The sequence below is a fragment of the Hypomesus transpacificus genome, unplaced genomic scaffold (assembly GCF_021917145.1).
Source record: "Hypomesus transpacificus isolate Combined female unplaced genomic scaffold, fHypTra1 scaffold_61, whole genome shotgun sequence".
Taxonomy (NCBI): domain Eukaryota; kingdom Metazoa; phylum Chordata; class Actinopteri; order Osmeriformes; family Osmeridae; genus Hypomesus; species Hypomesus transpacificus.
Window position 1 is genome coordinate 1475480 of NW_025814034.1, and position 7295 is coordinate 1482774.

General features: G+C 40.6%; 1 protein-coding gene across 1 annotated transcript in view; it reads left to right on the forward strand.

Annotated features, from left to right (window-relative positions):
* The window catches only part of LOC124465852 (dentin sialophosphoprotein-like), a 49854-nt gene that overhangs the window by 38675 nt on the left and 3884 nt on the right, over positions 1-7295 (forward strand). The window lies entirely within an intron of this gene.

A 7295-nucleotide genomic window follows, 5' to 3' on the forward strand; every position in this document is an offset into this window, starting at 1 on the left:
TATCAGGCAATAACGCTTGATATAATTAATTTAGTTTCATTACAGAACTGCTGCAGATGTTGTGCGAATAAACGCTTATCTGACATGTCAGCATTAAAATCACCCATGACATAGACACAACATGAACTATTGTCCTCTATGAAGGACTGAATAAAAGCTAACCTGTTCTGAAATTCATCCTCATGGTCAGAGGATTCATATGGTGTGTACACATTTACAATAGTCAATTTATTTTCATTGTGATTAAACTCCAACCCAATAGCCCAGTCAACGTTAAGCCACACCACCTTTACCGTTGGGTCATATTTTATGTTCCACAGTATAGCTACACCACCAGCTATCCTCCCACAAACCATTCTCATGCTGAGATCGGTAGTGGACTCTCCAGCACCATGAAAGTTCTTGTGTAGGGAGTTCAATTTGTCCAGATCTTGCTTGGCCATCCAGGTTTCTTGAAGGCAGACAATGTCACTCTCGTCCAGCAATGTGTCCACCACCAAACGTCTTGATCTATCAGCAGCAGTATGTCCTACTCGGAGGCCACGAGCGTTGTAGGATACAATCCGCATTAATGATCTACCACGGACCCATCAGGGCAGCTGGCCGGTGTGTCTGTCTCCCTGGTCTCTACATATAGGCCTACATTCATCCCAGCATCATGACTGAGCTGAAGCTCGGTAACCTGAGAGCGGGGGGTATGCTCTGGTCGAGCTTTTTTGAAAGTATAGACCAAGGGTAATTACCACACCACAACTGTCCCACCATTACCCATAGGTGGCGCTACATTCCACGCCCTAAAGCACAAAGGCTTTCTGGAATGGATAGGCTAACCAAGCCCCCGCCCTTCACTCCTTGGGTTGAAATAAAGGCCCTTGTGGATCTTGATGGTATTATATTTCAGATTTGGTATCCCATTGGTAATTCTGCAGCATAGATTTTTCTATACAGTTCCAATTTGTCAAGAATATACATTTTTCAATGGTTCGCAATGTTTGGAGGAATCCGCCATTACTGCTTGCAGTTATATTTATTATTATTCTTGTTCCATGGAAGTCAATGGCAGCACCTAGAACACTTCGACAACTTTTTGTGAAATTTGGCACACTCATTAAGGACAGTTGATTCTATACCTACACCAAGTTTCATGTCTCCCATTAGACCACTCCAGCGCCACCAACGGGTCAAAGTTGGACTTGTGTTTACACACGCAACTTTTGAACCGTATGACCCATTTTCAAAAATGAGGTACCATTGGATTCCCTGGTTCAAGCCGAGTTCAACGCACCCCATGGCGTCAATTTCCGGTTATATAAATTTTCCGCTACTTCCGGTTTTATCAAAAACCTTTGAAAGCCTACTCCTCCTACAATTCTTGTCATATCTTCTTCAAAGTTACCAGAGATGATCTTCAGACCAAGCCTCACAAAAGTTATCGAAAAGAATTTTGATCCTCACAACCGTTTGTCCGGTACAGCCAATCAAATTCATCAGAAAAGCCGCCAAACAGGATGTGAAGTCATGTCTCAGCAAATCTTTGAGATATCAACACGAAACTTGGTATATCGATGGAAGACACTACAACATGTTACCGTGTGCAAAGGCAACTTCATATCTCCAAAAATGATTGATATAAAGCAAATTGAACTTATCGCTAACGCTAAAATAATGCTTTACACATCAGCCAGTCAAAAACTGATACTCTGATTCAATCACAAGTTCATATGAAGACTCTTGAGAATGTTTATAACACAAATCTGTGAAAAAGTTGACTGTAAGATCAAAGGTCGATTTTTGGTGAATATTTGAAACATGCTTGCTTGGCTAATTTCTAGCCAAATTTCCAATGAATGTCTCCCCTCCTCCTGCCCGCGCGTGCTCCACATCCTCACACACTCAGCCTTAACTTACACACGCGCGGGCTTGGCAAGACGCACACGCAACATTTCAGGAGAGTGTGGGCTGACCAAGCCCCCACTCATTCCTTGGTTTCTAGCCAAGGCCTTGTGGATCTTGTAATCTTGGATCTCTTAACAAAAGCTGATCTTTTTAGTATTGCATTTCTGATTTTGTATGCAATGGTAAAAAGTTATACAAATCCTGAAACATTGATATATATATATGTATTTATATATATATAAATCTTTATTTCAGACGCCGAGTTCCACATAAAATAACAGACATAGAGCTATAAAAAAGGGAGTCAAACAAAAACATAAAACATAGATAATACAGTGCATAAAAAGTATGAAGACTTTTGTGCCAATGTAGTCTTAAGTTCCAAGTAATCGATAGCAGCTCTTTAGAGGGTTGACCAGAGCCCCTACTATTCAGTTCTCAGACTTGTCCAGTCGACACATGAAACCATACATCAGTTGTGTCAGGAGTGCCTTACAGGTTGGTACGTGCTTAGACAGAAACAACTGACCAGCACTATGCCACCTAGGCACATTAAGTAGCAATCTAAAAGCATCATTGAAACCATACATCAGTTGTCTCAGGATTGCCTTACAGGTTGGTACGTGCTTAGACACAAACAACTGACTAGCACTATGCCACCTTGGCACATTAAGTAGCAATCTAAAAGCATCATTGTAGGCTACTTTCAGTATCTGTATACTCCTTTTCCTGTACATAGACCACAAATGAGCAGTGTACAATGGTGTTATGTAGGTTCTAAACAGGGAACATTTAACTGAATCTGAGCACATAGAAAACGTCTTTAATAACATACTGGCCTGAGAATATATTTGACAGCGCTGTTGATACATATCGTTGTCATCTGTCCAATCTCAGAAATGACATGGCAGATATTTTATTTCCTCACAAACACCAAGGGGACTGCCAGATAAATAAAAGGTAGGGAAGGTTAATTTCCTGTCCTGATTACTTCTGACTATCATTATGTGGCTTTTCTTTGCATTATATTTTATATCATGATCTAAGCCATACTGAGAGCACACCCATAGCATCTGTTGCAACAGGCACCTCTCGCTATTAGCTTCATAAACAGTTTTTCATGACAAATTCGATCGAAAGCTTTGTAAGCATCAATAAAGCATAAAAATACAGATAAATTAAGACTTGTGTACCTGAGACAATCTCCTTCAGAGCATAGATACAGAGATCAATACCATGTTTTCTTTTAAGAGCAAACTGATTTTCTGCCGTCAGAATATACATTTCCAATTTCAATCAAATAATTCTCTCAAACACTTTAGACAAGATACTGGCCAATGCAATGGGTCGATAGTTGTCTATGCTGTTCAGTTTACCAGCCTTATCTTTAACAACAGGCACTAACAGTACTGACATAATAGAGTTTGGTAGAACACCATGAACCATAATTCCAGTGAGACACATGGCTAGAAATGGACTGAGTCTATAACTGGCATTTTTTAGATGCTCTGCAGAAATGCAATCCATACCACAAGCTTTGTTGTTGTCTAGCATGTGGATGGCATCATAAATATCTACTGATCTAACTATCAAGTCTGCAGAGATACCTTTATATTCATTATCAATTCTCACTGTGTTACTTTTAACACAATTAAATAGTTGACTGTAGTGCTCATGCCATAGATCAGCAATCTTCTCTGGACAACTAACCCCTTTGATATCAGAAGGGAGGGGAGTTCTGTTATTATTTATGATCTTGACCTCCTTCCAGAAGTCAGTAAGATTGTTATTCTGCATCTTTCTGGCCAGCGAGTCTGCTCTCATTGTGTTTTCATTTCTCTTAATGAAACGAGTGCATATTTAAATCTAGCATTTGTGAGGTTTTTGTTATCAAGCAGCACTCCCTGTCTGGGTCTGCCTGCCTCTGACCAGACTCTAAAGGCTTCTCTAGCAGCAGCATGTTGCTCAGACACAAACTCATTCCAGACAGGCCGTGCGTTAGGGACCTTACTCTTGTGATTAATAAAAGGTTCACTGGAAGCATAAAGACATTTGACAATATCATCATACATGGCACAGAGCTTTTCAGCATGATGTTTATCCTTGCAGTTCATATCAGTGCACATTAGGGCATCCCTAGAAAATGCAACATCACTATGTAAGCTGTCAGTTAATAGAGAATATCTGTGCATAACCTCTTTGGTCAATTTTGATCAGTCCAGTTTTCTTGGGGGGCCAGCAACAAGGGTACACTCTCAACATTTAGCAGCATAGCAACTGGTATGTGATCAGTGGTGGCCAGCCCATAACACATCTCTATACTTTCCAGTGAGTCATGAGCATCGGCTGTGGTTACAATATGGTCTAGCCAGGAAGTTGTGTGCCACGTTTCACTTATATAGGTAAAACTTGTATCAGGCAATAACGCTTGATATAATTAATTTAGTTTCATTACAGAACTGCTGCAGATGTTGTGCGAATAAACGCTTATCTGACATGTCAGCATTCAAATCACCCATGACATAGACACTACATGAACTATTGTCCTCTATGAAGGACTGAATAAAAGCTAACCTGTTCTGAAATTCATCCTCATGGTCATAGGATTCATATGGTGTGTACATATTTTACAATAGTAAATTTATTTTCATTGTGATTAAACTCCAACCCAATAGCCCAGTCAACGTTAAGCCACACCACCTTTACCATTGGGTCATATTTTATGTTCCACAGTATAGCTATACCACCAGCTATCCTCCCACAAACCATTCTCATGCTGAGATCGGTAGTGGACTCTCCAGCACCATGAAAGTTCTTGTGTAGGGAGTTCAATTTGTCCAGATCTTGCTTGGCCATCCAGGTTTCTTGAAGGCAGACAATGTCACTCTCGTCCAGCAATGTGTCCACCACCAAACGTCTTGATCTATCAGCAGCAGTATGTCCTACTCGGAGGCCACGAGCGTTGTAGGATACAACCCGCATTAATGATCTACCACGGACCCATCAGGGCAGCTGGCCGGTGTGTCTGTCTCCCTGGTCTCTACATATAGGCCTACATTCATTCCAGCATCATGACTGAGCTGAAGCTCGGTACCCTGAGAGCGGGGGGTGTGCTCTGGTCGAGCTTTTTTGAAAGTATAGACCAAGGGTAATTACCACACCACAACTGTCCCACCATTACCCATAGGTGGCGCTACATTCCACGCCCTAAAGCACAAAGGCTTTCTAGAATGGATAGGCTAACCAAGCCCCCTCCCTTCACTCCTTGGGTTGAAATAAAGGCCCTTGTGGATCTTGATGGTATTATATTTCAGATTTGGTATCCCATTGGTAATTCTGCAGCATAGATTTTTCTATACAATTCCAATTTGTCAAGAATATACATTTTTCAATGGTTCGCAATGTTTGGAGGAATCCGCCATTACTGCTTGCAGTTATATTTATTATTATTCTTGTTCCATGGAAGTCAATGGCAGCCCCTAGAACACTTCGACAACTTTTTGTGAAATTTGGCACACTCATTAAGGACAGTTGATTCTATACCTACACCAAGTTTCATGTCTCCCATTAGACCACTCCAGCGCCACCAATGGGTCAAAGTTGGACTTGTGTTTACACACGCAACTTTTGAACCGTATGACCCATTTTCAAAAATGAGGTACCATTGGATTCCCTGGTTCAAGCCGAGTTCAACGCACCCCATGGCGTCAATTTCCGGTTATATAGATTTTCCGCTACTTCCGGTTTTATCAAAAACCTTTGAAAGCCTACTCCTCCTACAATTTTTGTCATATCTTCTTCAAAGTTACCAGAGATGATCTTCAGACCAAGCGTCACAAAAGTTATCGAAAAGAATTTTGATCCTCACAACCGTTTGTCCGGTACAGCCAATCAAATTCATCAGAAAAGCCGCCAAACAGGATGTGAAGTCCTGTCTCAGCAAATCTTTGAGATATCAACACGAAACTTGGTATATCGATGGAAGACACTACAACATGTTACCGTGTGCAAAGGCAACTTCATATCTCCAAAAATGATTGATATAAAGCAAATTGAACTTATCGCTAACGCTAAAATAATGCTTTACACATCAGCCAGTCAAAAACTGATACTCTGATTCAATCACAAGTTCATATGAAGACTCTTGAGAATGTTTATAACACAAATCTGTGAAAAAGTTGACTGTAAGATCAAAGGTCGATTTTTGGTGAATATTTGAAACATGCTTGCTTGGCTAATTTCTAGCCAAATTTCCAATGAATGTCTCCCCTCCTCCTGCCCGCGCGTGCTCCACATCCTCACACACTCAGCCTTAACTTACACACGCGCGGGCTTGGCAAGACGCACACGCAACATTTCAGGAGAGTGTGGGCTGACCAAGCCCCCACTCATTCCTTGGTTTCTAGCCAAGGCCTTGTGGATCTTGTAATCTTGGATCTCTTAACAAAAGCTGATCTTTTTAGTATTGCATTTCCGATTTTGTATGCAATGGTAAAAAGTTATACAAATCCTGAAACATTGATATATATATATGTATTTATATATATATAAATCTTTATTTCAGACGCCAAGTTCCACATAAAATAACAGACATAGAGCTATAAAAAAGAGAGTAAAACGAAAACATAAAACATAGATAATACAGTGCATAAAAAGTATGAAGACTTTTGTGCCAATGTAGTCTTAAGTTCCAAGTAATCGATAGCAGCTCTTTAGAGGGTTGACCAGGGCCTCTACTATTCAGTTCTCAGACTTGTCCAGTCGACACATGAAACCATACATCAGTTGTCTCAGGAGTGCCTTACAGGTTGGTACGTGCTTAGACAGAAACAACTGACCAGCACTATGCCACCTAGGCACATTAAGTAGCAATCTAAAAGCATCATTGAAACCATACATCAGTTGTCTCAGGATTGCCTTACAGGTTGGTACGTGCTTAGACACAAACAACTGACTAGCACTATGCCACCTTGGCACATTAAGTAGCAATCTAAAAGCATCATTGTAGGCTACTTTCAGTATCTGTATACTCCTTTACCTGTACATAGACCACAAATGAGCAGTGTACAATGGTGTTATGTAGGTTCTAAACAGGGAACATTTAACTGAATCTGAGCACATAGAAAACGTCCTTAATAACATACTGGCCTGAGAATATATTTGACAGCGCTGTTGATACATATCGTTGTCATCTGTCCAATCATCAGAAATGACATGGCAGATATTTTATTTCCTCACAAACACCAAGGGGACTGCCAGATAAATAAAAGGTAGGGAAGGTTAATTTCCTGTCCTGATTACTTCTGACTATCATTATGTGGCTTTTCTTTGCATTATATTTTATATCATGATCTAAGCCATACTGAGAGCACACCCATAGCATCTGTTGCAACAGGCTG